The following is a 13,490-nucleotide window of genomic DNA, read 5'->3' as shown; positions in this document are numbered from 1 at the left end:
GCAAAGAAGAACAAAGTTAAAGGAGTATACACTACCTGATTTAAAGTCTTCCTTGTATAAGCTATAGTAATCAAGACATCATGGTATAGGCATAAAGATAGACAAATGGATTAGTAAAATACAGAGTTCAGAAGTAGACTCAATCATATATTCTCTATTACTTTTCAATAAAAGTGCAAGGCAATTTAACCATGAAAGAATAATTGATACTGGAACAATTGGCTGATATATGAAAAAGAAAGGAAAGAAGGAAGGAAGGAAGGGAGGACTTGTATCTATTTGTGCCTTAACCCTATATAAAAATTAACTCAAAATATATTGTATGCCTAAATGTAAGACCTAAAACCATGACACTACTAGAAGAGAGATAGCAAAAGGTGTAGTGACCTTAGGTTTGGCCAAGATTTGTTGAATATAACATAAGAAGTACAAATTACTAAAAAATTAATAAAATTTTATTAGAATTAAAAACTTTGCTCTTGAAAGACATGAAAAATGAAAAGGTAAACCACAGAGTAAGAGAAAATATTTTTGAAATGTATGACAAAAATTTGTATGAGAATATATAAAGAACACTTACAACTTGATAAAAAAAAGACAGATAACCCAATAATATATGGACAAAAGATTTAAACAGACACTTTGGTAGAAAGTATATAGAGAGATGGCAAATACATGAAAAGATGTTTAACATCATTAGTCATTATAGAAATGTAAATTGAAACCACAGTGATTGGAATGCCTAAAATTAAAAAGCCTGGTCTTATCATGTTTTTCTAAGGATGTGGAGCAATTAGAACAACAATATACAGTGATAGGAGTATAAAATGGTACAAACTCTTTGAAAAAAAAGTTTGGTAGTTTCTTAAAATGTTAAACCTATACCTACCTCTTGGTAATAATGAGTATGAAAGGATTGGACTAATGCTGGGAAGTTAATTCCTTGAGGTTATTTTACCCAGGCATAAGCCTTCATCTGGGTATTAAGTACTGCAACAATTCCTTCAAAATCCTTGCTTCTGCGGGTTATTGAATACCATTTCAGTTATTTAATCAATAATCAACTCATAGGGATGTCTGGGTGGCTCAGGCAGTTAAGCATCTGACTTTTGATTTTGGCTCAGGTCCTGATCTCTGGGTCATGAAATCAAGCCCTGCTTCAGGCTCTTCACTGTGGGTGGAGGCTCCTTAAGATTTTCTGTCTCTGTCTGCCCTTCCCCCCACATTCACACACTCTCTCAAAAAATAAAAGTAAAAAATAATAATCAACTAATAATAATTTGTTAGGCATTAATTTTTGGCATTATGCTAGATACTGGGGCTATAAAAGTAAATAAAAGTCTTGGCCTCAAGAAGTTCCATATTGAGGAATGAGGATGTACACATAAACATATTACATCAAGGTTGTGGGTTTTTTAATCTTTAATTATTTTAATTTTAATTTTTTATTAACATATAGTGTATTATTAGCCCTAGGGGTACAGGTCAGTGAATTGCCAGGTTTACACACTTCACAGCACTCACCATAGATCAATGTTGTGTTTTATTTAAGTCTTAAAAAGATATGTCAAATGTACACAAAATAAGGAATGACTAATTTTACTCCAAGAGTATCATAACCAGCATTTGGAAAAAAATACTGCTATAGGATATGGAGACAATTAAGTATTTAAATAGGGTCACATAATCTAGGAGAAGAATAGAGTAAGGTCTCAAAATAGCTCAAAAGCTATTATAATACCAAAGAAAATGATGTGAGAGCTTGGACTCAGGCTGTGGCAGTAAGAATAGATACTGATATCAGGAATTGAGAGACACTAAGAGACAAAATTAACAAGACTTGTTTACTAACTAGGTATGTGGTGTTAGAGGGCTATAGGAGTGAAATATAACATTTCCCTAACTTATATGACAAGGTAGTAAATCTAATTAACTGAAGAGAACACAGGAGATGATGTTTTGGAGAAGCAAGAGTGATATTGCTTATGATACAACTTGTAATATTGTGGCATGAGATACTTGGATAAACCAAAGCAGAGCCATTTAATACAAGTTCAAGCTCTAGAGAGCAGGTATACCAGAGCTACAGATTATTGATTATAGGAGGAATGAGTTATATTATTAAATCTATACACAATGCATATAAATATATACATTGTTAAGTCACTATAGTGTATACTTGAAACTTACATAACACAACTATACTGGAACTTAAAAACTTAATAAAATAAAAAAAGTTTAATTAAAACAACAAAAGGTAGAAAAACGAGACAAAATTAGGAACAGAGAACAAGGGCAAAAAATAGAAAACAGTAATAGATATAGTAGATCTTAATTCAGCAGTATCTATAATTACTTTAAACTTCAATTGTATAAACATACTAATTAAAAGATAGAGATTGTCAGAGTGTAGATAAAAAAACAGGCCCCAACTATATGTTGTATACAAGAAACCTACTTTAAATATAAAGATACATAGAGATGAAAAGTAAGTAGAGAAAAATAAACCATGCTAAACTAATCAAAAGATAAGAAAGCAGGAGTAGTTATATTAATTTCAGACAGAGCACTCTTCAGAGAAAGGAAAGTTATCAGAGATAAGCATTTGTTTCACATAATGATAAATAAGTTAATTCTCAAAGAAGATAAAGCAATCCTTAATGTGTATGCACCTAACAACAGAAGATCAAAATACATATGCAAAAACCGATAGAATGTCACGGAGAAGTAGATCAATCCACTGTAATAATTGGAGGCCTCAACATTCTCTATCATAAATAGACAGATACAGGAGGCGGAAAATCAGTAAGGGCATAGTTTAAGTCAGAAGTCAACCAGCTGACTATAATTGACATCTGCTAACTGCTTCCTTTTTGCTTCCTTTAACAGCAGGATACATATTCTTTTCCAGCTTGTTTGGAACATTCACTAAGATAAGCAGCATTTGGGCCATAAAATACACTTTAATAAATTTAAAAAATAGAAATTATTTAATATCTGCTTTCATACCATAGTTGAATTAAACTAGAAATCAGTATAAGAAAGATAGCTGGAAAACCCCCAAATACTTGGAGATTAAACAGTGCACTTCTAAATAACACATGGGTCAAAGAAAAAAATCTCAAGAGAAATTTTAAAATACTTTGAAATAAATGAAAGTACAACCTATCAAATATTGTGGGAAGCAACAAAAGTAGTGTTTAGAGATAAACTTAAAAAGCTGAATACATATATTAGAAAAGAAGGAAAATCTAAAATCAATCATCTAAGCATCTACTTTAGGGAAATAGACAAAGAAGAACAAATTAAATCCAAAGTAGACAGAAGAAAAGAAATAAAAATAGACTAGAATCAATGGAATTGGAAATAGGAAGTCAATAGAGAAAATCAGCAAAACCAAAACCTGATTCTTTGACAAGGTCAATATAATTGATAAGCATCTAGTCAGGCTAACTGAGGGGAGGAAAAAAAAATGGAGGGAAGACTCAAATGTCTAATACCAGAAATAAAAGAGGAGACATCACTACAGATACCTTAGAGATTAAAATGACAATAAATGAATATTATGATCAACTCAATGCCCACAAATATGATAATCTAGATGAAATGGGCAAATACCTTGAAAGACACAAACTGCCAAAAGTCACACAAGAAGATATAGAAAATTTGTACAGGACTAATCTATTAAAGAAATTGAAATAGTAATTGAATTTACTTTCAAAAACAGAAAGAACCAGGCCCAGACTGGTTCACAGGTGAAGTCCACCAAACATTTAAGGAAGAAATAATGCCAATTTCCTATAATCCCTTTCAAAAGATAGAAGCAGAAGGAATGATTCCTAATTCATACAGTGAGGACAGCATTACCCTAATAGCAAAACCAGACAAAGAAATTACAAGAAAAGAAGTCTACAGACCAATACCTCTCATGAACATAGATGCAAAAATCCTCAACAGAATATTAACAAATCAAAACGAACAAGGTATAAAAATAATTATACAACACAACCAAGTGATATTTATCCCAGGTGTACAAGCCTTGTTCAACATTCAAAAATCAGTTAATGTAACACCTTGTATCAAAACGGTCTAAATAAGGAAAACCACATGCTAATGTCAAAAGATGCTGAAAAGCCATTTGACAAAACCCTAGTAAAAACTAGGAATAGAAGGGAACTTCCTCAGCTTGATTAAAAAAAAAAATCTACAAAAAACCTTATGACTCAACCATTAAAAGAATGAAATCTTGCCATTTGCAACCATGTGGATGGAACTAGAGGGTATTATGCTCAGTGAAATAAAGTAATTCAGAGAAAGACAAATACCATATGATTTCACTCATGTGGAATTTAAGAAACAAAACTGGTAAACATAGGGGAAGGGGAGGAAAAATAAGATAAAAACAGAGAGGGAGACAAGCCATAAGAGACTCTTAACTATAGGAAACAAAGAGAGCTGCTGGAGGAGAGGTGGGGGGGTAATTAGGCAATAGGCATTAAGAAGGGCACTTGATGTAATGAGCACTGGGCACTATATACAACTGATGAATCACTAAATTCTATCCCCAAAACGAATACACTATATATTAACTAACTTGAGTTTAAATTAAAAATTAAAAAGAAAACCCTTATGACTAATATTATACTTTGGTGAGAAACTAGAAACTTTCTCATTAAGTTAAGGAACAAAGCAAGGATTTCTTTTTTCATGCTCCTTTTCAATATTGCTTTGGAACTCTTAGCCAATGCAATAAGAAAAGGAAATAAAAGATGTAGAAATTGAGAAAGAAGAAATAAAACTCTTCATAGATAACATGATCATCTATGTAGAAAAGCTGAAAGAATTGAAGAAAACTTCTGGAACTAGTAGACCTTATACCAAGGTTATAAGATGCAAGGTTATATATAAAAGTCAATTGCAATAGAGCTTAGAGTCCAGAATTGTGATGCCACCAACTTTGGCTTTCTTTTTCAATGTTCTTCTGACTATTCGAGGTCTTTTCTGGTTCCATATAAATTTTAGGATTATTTGTTCCATTTCTTTGAAAAAGATGGATGGTACTTTGATAGGAATTGCATTAAATGTGTAGATTGCTTTAGGTAGCATAGACATTTTCACAATATTTATTCTTCCAATCCAGGAGCCTGGAACGTTTTTCCATTTCTTTGTGTCTTCCTCAATTTCTTTCATGAGTACTTTATAGTTTTCTGAGTATAGATTCTTTGCCTCTTTGGTTAGGTTTATTCCTAGGTATCTTATGGTTTAGGGTGCAATTGTAAATGGGATTGACTCCTTAACTTCTCTTTCTTCTGTCTTGTTGTTGGTATAGAGAAATGCAACTTATTTCTGTGCATTGATTTTATATCCTGACACTTTACTGAATTCCTGTACAAGTTCTAGCAGTTTTGGAGTGGAGTCTTTTGGGTTTTCCACATATAGTATCATATCATCTGCGAAGAGTGATAGTTTGACTTCTTCTTTGCCAATTTGGATGCCTTTAATTTTCTTTTGTTGTCTGATTGCCGAGGCTAGGACTTCTAGTACTATGTTGAATAGCAATGGTGATAATGGACATCCCTGCCATGTTCCTGACCTTAGCGGAAAAGCTTGCAGTTTTTCTCCATTGAGAATGGTATTTGCGGTGTGTTTTTCATAGATGGCTTTGATAATATTGAGGTATGTGCCCTCTATCCCTACACTTTGAAGGGTTTTGATCAGGAAGGGATGCTGTACTTTGTCAAATGCTTTTTCAGCATCTATTGAGAGTATCATATGGTTCTTGTTCTTTCTTTTATTGATGTGTTGTATCACATTGACTGATTTGCGGATGTTGAACCAACCTTGCAGCCCTGGGATAAATCCCACTTGGTCGTGGTGAATAATCTTTTTAATGTACTGTTGAATTCTATTGGCTAGTATTTTGGTGAGAATTTTTGCATCTGTGTTCATCAAGGATATTGGTCTGTAGTTCTCTTTTTTGATGGGATCCTTGTCTGGTTTTGGGATCAAGGTGATGCTGGCCTCATAAAATGAGTTTGGAAGTTTTCCTTCCATTTCTGTTTTTTGGAACAGTTTCAGAAGAATAGGTATTAGTTCTTCTTTAAATGCTTGGTAGAATTCCCCCGGGAAGCCATCTGGCCCTGGACTTTTGTTTGGAGATTTCTGATGACTGTTTCAATCTCCTTACTGGTTATGGGTCTATTCAGGATTTCTATTTCTTCCTGGTTCAGTTGTGGTAGTTTATATGTCTCTAGGAATGCATCCATTTCTTCCAGATTGTCAAATTTGTTGGTGTAGAGTTGCTCATAGTATGTTCTTATAATTGTCTGTACTTCTTTGGTGTTAGTTGTGATCTCTCCTCTTTCATTCATGATTTTATTTATTTGGGTCCTTTCTCATCTTTTTGATAAGTCTGGCCAGGAGTTTATCATTCTTATTAATTCTTTCAAAGAACCAACTCCTAGTTTCGTTGATTTGTTTTATTGTTTTTTTGGTTTCTATTTCATTGATTTCTGCTCTGATCTTTATGATTTCTCTTCTCCTGCTGGGTTTAGGGTTTCTTTCTTGTTCTTTCTCCAGCCCCTTTAGGTGTAGGGTTAGGTTGTGTACCTGAGACCTTTCTTGTTTCTTGAGAAAGGCTTGTACTGCTATATATTTTCCTGTCAGGACCACCTTTGTTGTGTCCCACAGATTTTGAACCGTTGTGTTTTCATTATCATTTGTTTCCATGAATCTTTTCAATTCTTCTTTAATTTCCTGGTTGACCCATTCATTCTTTAGAAGGATGCTGTTTAGTCTCCATGTATTTGTGTTCTTTCCAAATTTCCTCTTGTGACTGAGTTCTAGCTTCAGAGCATTGTGGTCTGAAAATATTCAGGGAATGATCCCAATCTTTTGATACTGGTTGACACCTGATTTAGGACTGAGGATGTGATCTGTTCTGGAGAATGTTCTATGTGCACTAGAGAAGAATGTGTATTCTGTTGCTTTGGGATGAAATGTTCTGAATATATCTGTGATGTCCATCTGGTCCATGTGTCATTTAAGGTCTTTATTTCCTTGTTGATCTTTTGCTTGGATTATCTGTCCATTTCAGTGAGGAGGGTGTTAAAGTCCCCTATTATTATTGTATTATTGTCGATGTGTTTCTTTGATTTTGTTATTAATTGGTTTATATAGTTGGCTGCTCCCACGTTGGGGGCATAGATATTTAAAATTGTTAGATCTTCTTGTTGGACAGATCCTTTGAGTATGATATACTGTCTTTACTCATCTCTTATTATAGTCTTTGGCTTAAAATCTAATTGATCTGATATGAGGATTGCCACTCCTGCTTTCTTCTGATGTCCATTAGCATGGTAAATTCTTTCCCACCCCCTCACTTTAAATCTGGAGGTGTCTTCAGGTTTAAAATGAGTTTCTTGTAGGCAACATATAGATGGGTTTTGGTTTTTTATCCATTCTGATACCCTGTGTCTTTTGATTGGGGCATTTAGCCCACTAACATTCAGGGTAACTATTGAGAGATATGAATTTAGTGCCATTGTATTGCCTATAAGGTGACTGTTACTGTATATTGTCTCTGTTCCTTTTTGGTCTACTACTTTTAGGCTCTCTCTTTGCTTAGAGGACCCCTTTCAATATTTCCTGTAGAGCTGGTTTGGTGTCATCATCAAGACAGCGTGGTACTGGCACAAAAAGAGACACGTAGATCAATGTAACAGAGTAGAGAGCCCAGAAATAGACCCTCAACTCGATGGTCAACTAATCTGCAACAAAACAGGAAAGAATGTTCAATGGAAAAAAGACAGCCTCTTCAATAAATGGTGTTTGGAAAATTGGACAGCCACATGCAGAAAAATGAAATTGGACCATTTCCTTACACCACACACAAAAATAGACTCAAATGGTTGAAGGACCTCAATGTGAGAAAGGAATCCATCAAAATCCTTGAGGAGAACACAGGCAGCAACCTCTTTGACCTCAGCCACAGCAACATCTTCCTAGGAACATCGCCAAAGGCAAGGGAAACAAGGGCAAAAATGAACTATTGGGATTTTATCAAGATCAAAAGCTTTTGCACAGCAAAGGAAACAATCAACAAAACTAAAAGACAACAGACAGAATGGGAGAAGATATTTGCAAACGACTTATCAGATAAAGGGCTAGTGTCCAAAATCTATAAAGAACTTAGCAAAGTCAACACCCAAAGAACAAATAATCCAATCAAGAAATGGGCAGAGGACATGAAAAGACATTTCTGCAAAGAAGACATCCAGGTGGCCAACAGACACATGAAAAAGTGCTCCATATCACTCGGCATCAGGGAAATACAAATCAAAACCACAATGAGATATCACCTCACACCAGTCAGAATGGCTAAAATTAACAAGTCAGGAAATGACAGATGCTGGCGAGGATGCGGAGAAAGGGGAACCCTCCTACACTGTTGGTGGGAATGCAAGCTGGTGCAACCACTCTGGAAAACAGCATGAGGTTCCTCAAAATGTTGAAAACAGAACTACCCTATGACCCAGGAATTGCACTACTGGGTATTTACCCTAAAGATACAAATGCAGTGATCCAAAGGGGCACGTGCACCCGAATGTTTATAGCAGCAATGTCCACAATAGCCAAACTATGGAAAGAACCTAGATGTTCATCAACAGACGAATGGATAAAGAAGATGTGGTATATATACACGATGGAATACTATGCAGCCATCAAAAATGGTATCTTGCCATTTGCAATGATGTGGATGGAACTAGAGGGTATCATACTTAGCGAAATAAGTCAAGTGGAGAAAGACAACTATCATATGATCTCCCTGGTATGAGGAAGTGGAGATGCAACATGGGGGGTTAAGGGGATAGGATAATAATAAATGACACAAGATGGGATTGGGCGGGAGACAAACCATAAGTGACTCTTAATCTCACAAAACAAACTGAGGGTTTCTGGGGAGAGGGGGGTTTGGAGAAGGGGGGTGGGGTTATGGACATTGAGGAGAGAATGTGCTATGGTGAGTGCTGTGAAGTGGGTAAACCTGGCGATTCACATACCTGTACCCCGGGGATAAAAATATATTATATGTTTATAAAAAATTAAAAATTAAAAAAAAAGTCAATTGCTTTCCAGTATACCAGTAATGAACAAGTGGAATTTGGAACTAAAATACAATGCTATTTATGTTAATATCTCCTAAAATGAAATACGTAGATATAACAAATCTAACAAAATATGTCTAAAATCTATATGCAGACAGCCATAAAACTTGGTTGAAAGAAATCAAATAATAAATAAATTAAGAGATATTTCATGTTCATGGATAGGAAAACTCAACATGTTCAAGATGTCATTATATCAATTCTTCATTTGTAGGTTAAGAATCTTAAATCTGTAGATTATGATTAAATCCCAGTCAAAATCCCAGCAAGTTATTTTGTAGACATTGACAAAATGATCATAAGGTTTTTAAGAAGTAGAAAACCAAAAATAGCCAATACAATATGAAAGAAAAAGAATGAAATTGGAGGACTTACACTTCCTGACTTTAGTACTTACTATGAAACTACAATCATTAAAATAGTGTGATATTCACAAAATAATAGACAAATTTAGATCAATGAAACAGAGTAAATAGTTGATAAATAGACCCAAATAAATATAGTTAGCTGATTTTTGATGGAGAATCAAAGGCAATACAATAGAGAAAAGAAAATCTTTTCAGCAAATCATGCTGGAAAAACTGAACATCCACATATGAATAAAAAACAATAACAGAAAACACATGTACACAAAATTAATATAGACATAGATATTATACACCTCACAAAAATTTACTCAAAATGAATCCTAGACCTAACTCTAAAACACAAAATTATAAAACTCCTACAAGGTAACAAAGGAGAAAATCTAGATGACCATGAGTACAGTGATAACTTTTTGGGTACAACACCAAAGGCACAATCCATAAAAGAAATAACTGATGAGTTAGACTTTATTTAAATTAAAAGCCTGCTTTGTGAAATATACTGTCAAAAAAATGGGAAAACCATCCATAGAGTGGGGGAAATATTTGCAAAAGACACATCTGATATAAAAAACCTCTTATAATTCAACAATAAGAAATTGAACAACCAAATTAAAATGGGCAAAAGATATGAACAGACATCTCATAGAAGAACATATACAGATGGAAAATAAGCATATGATAAGATACAAAAATTCATCCCATTAGAGCATTACAAATGAAAATGGGATTTCACTATATACTTCTTAGAATGGCCAAAATTTGAAACTGCATAAATGCCAAATGCTGCCAAGGATGTAGAGGAACAAGAACTTTCATTCACTGCTATTGGGACTTCAAAATGGCACAGCCACTTTTGAAGACAGTTTGGCAGTTTTTTTACAATTAGCAATAATCGCGCCTCGGATAAACCTCATTGGCTACGATACTGCCACTGCGCAAAGCTGGCAGTTTTTTTACAAAACTAAACATATTCTTACCATATGATTTAGCAATTATGTTTGGTATTTATGTAAACAAGTTGAAAACGTATATCTCCCAAACCCTGCACATGAATGTTTATAACAGCTTTATTCATAGTTTCTGAAATTGGAAGCTATCATGATGTCCTTTAGCAGGTAACTGATTAAAGTATAGCATATTCAGATAATGGAATATTATTTAGCACTAAAAAAATTAGCTATCAAGGTGTAAAAAGACATGGAAGAACTTTAAATGTATATTGGTAAGTGAAAGGAGCCAATGTGAAAAGATTACATACTGCATGATTCCTATATGACATTTCTATATGACAACTGTATAACATTCTGTAAAAGGCAAAACTATGGGAACAGGAAAAGGATCAGTGGTTTGCAGGGGTTAGGGAGGAGGGAGGAATAAGTAGGCAGAGCATAAAGGGCACTTAGTTTAGTAAACCTATTCTGTAAGACACTATAATGATGTATAGATGTCATTATCTATTTGTTAAAATTCATAGGATGTACACCACCATGAGGGAACCCTAATGTAAATTATGGACTCAAGTTAATAAAGAACTGTGAATGTAGGTTCATCAATTATACAGATAAACTACTCTGGTCTGCATGTTCCCATACCCCTCACAGTGTATCACTCTGGTGGGGGTTGTTGTTAGTGGGGAAGGCTGTGCATATGTTGGGGCAAGAAGTATATGGGAACTTTGTGAAACTAAAATTGTTCTAAAAATTAAAGTCTATTAAAAAATTGTACATGATTTACACTTTCAGGAGAAACAGGATCCAGCCTCTGTAAGTGCTCCTCACCCCCATCTGTCCTTGAAGTCTCAGAAGTGTATATTTTCTGGTGAAGTTTGGGATCAAGCTTACTGGAGAAAGATGGGGGAAAAGCAGTAATCAACAACAGTTAACAAATTGTGACTGGGCCATGTACAACTAAATATAAATGATAAAGTAAATCTAGTTGTGAAGTATTGGGATTAATAATCTGACTCATGAACACATCACTAAAACGTTTTCCTTTTTAGAAGTAGTATGATACAAACTATAGTTGGTAGAGTAATAATAGTAGCCCTGACATATCTCCAGAAATGATAACTTGGGTCTCAGTAGCTTGATCACTCATTTTTAAAATCCTTCCTATATGTTACATTATTGTATAGTTTCAGTGTATAATTTACTTTGGGGACTTTGTTTTAGTGAAAAATGAAATATAATAAATATAAAATTCAAGCAACATTTTTAAACTTTCTCTGAGGAAAGGAAAAAGATAAATTAATTTAAATAACAATTTCCTTTTAAAACAACTTTATAGTATCATCTGTCAATTAACTGAGTCCAGTTATTAATTAGGTCAAAGAGTAGAAAAAGACCATGATGACACATTTAAGTCATGCCATTTCTTCCAGATTACAAATTTAAAATACTAATTCAACAATAAGTTTTTTCAAAAGGAAATTGAAATGCTTGAACAATTTTTTGACTTACTGTAGGCCTAGTTTGAAGTCTTGTGTGGTCTGAATTTGTGTGGCCATTCATCAATATGATGATTCATCAGTGGTTTTAGCTTCCAACACACCAGAAGATTTTAACTTGGGCATTACTAGGAGTTATTCATAAAATTGGCTTCTCTGCTCCATAGAGGAAAGGAAACTGAGAACAAAATCATTATTTTCTTATGCAACTATAAATTTTTACATAAACTAAAGGCTTTAAGCTTTTCATTTGGAAGAATAATTACCTATATCAGCGTTTCTCAGTCACGGTTCAGTTTATGTGGGGAGTTTGTGAAGGAAAGAGATAATTTTCAGAAATCCAGCAAGTAGCTTAAAGATAATAGGAAGGAGCTGTGACATGCACTAATGAAATGAACTTCTCATCCTGAACTTTCCTGAGGTTGTTTCCCCTGCATATTTTAATAATACAAATCCATTAAGGGCCTTATTTTTTTTTTTAATTTTCTTCCTTCCAAAGTTGTTCTAAAAGTTGAGAAAAGTTGAGAACCACTGGTCAAATTGATAAATCTGTAAATAATTGCTTTTATTTTTTATCCGTGTACCCAGGATGTATTTGTATGTCTAATTCTGAACATAATTGAAGAAAATGCATCCATTCATAGTTTTAAATTTATAGGGCATAGATACAAATTAAAACATTTAAGACTTTTATTAATGGTTCAGGTTTAATTACATAATTTATTGCCTTTTTAAAATGATCAATAAGTAATCCTTTTATAGTTCAATTTATTTGACAAAGGAGAAATGACATAATAGACTAACCTTAGTTTCTTTTGGCTTGCAAGTCTTCCTTTTAAAACATAAGTAGCCATATTGATAGATAACATACGAATGTACATACCTTCTTTGTGGAAACTACCTTGGCAATTTCCAGGAAACAGACCCATTTTCTCTGTTGTATCTGGAAGGTTCTAACAATATGTGTTGGTCTGACCTCTTCCTTTCATCTCTTACGTAGTTGGGCTTGGAAAATATATCCATCTGTGTTGTGTCTGTAGTACGTCTGATAGTTTGGTTTACAAGGAATGTTTTTAAAGTGAGCTGCAGTCCTCTTTTCCAGACAATATTAGAGTGTCAGGAGACTCTCAGAGCATTCCACACTTCATGCTCTCTTACCAAGGCCCACATCATTGAAAAGATGTATAGCTCGAGGCTCTCATGAACATCCAGAAGGGGTTCCTTTGAGCCTGGGTCAGGCAGGGACCTCAGGGATTGGTCACACATTGACACCATGGATCAAATATGTCTTGGTAAGAGGGTAAAGCAATGAATGAGGAAAAGCTCAGAAAACAGCAATTTGCCCCAGCAACAAAGATTTTTTTTTTTAAATAATTGATACACTAGCTTACACAGACTGCTTTGGAGGATGGGATGGGAAAATGTGTTCATTAACATCCTGGTGTGCATGTGTGTGCTGCACATGTGTGCATGCATGTGTATACATGCATGTGTGTATACACGTGCACA

General features: G+C 34.2%; 1 pseudogene; it reads right to left on the bottom strand.

Annotated features, from left to right (window-relative positions):
• Nucleotides 1-10,263: 10,263 nt before the first annotated feature.
• Nucleotides 10,264-10,478, bottom strand: LOC122905629 (annotated as a pseudogene).
• Nucleotides 10,479-13,490: the final 3,012 nt, after the last annotated feature.

Source organism: Neovison vison, chromosome 4 (genome assembly GCF_020171115.1).
Source record: "Neovison vison isolate M4711 chromosome 4, ASM_NN_V1, whole genome shotgun sequence".
Lineage (NCBI taxonomy): Eukaryota > Metazoa > Chordata > Mammalia > Carnivora > Mustelidae > Neogale > Neogale vison.
This window is presented reverse-complemented; position numbering and strand designations above follow the sequence as displayed.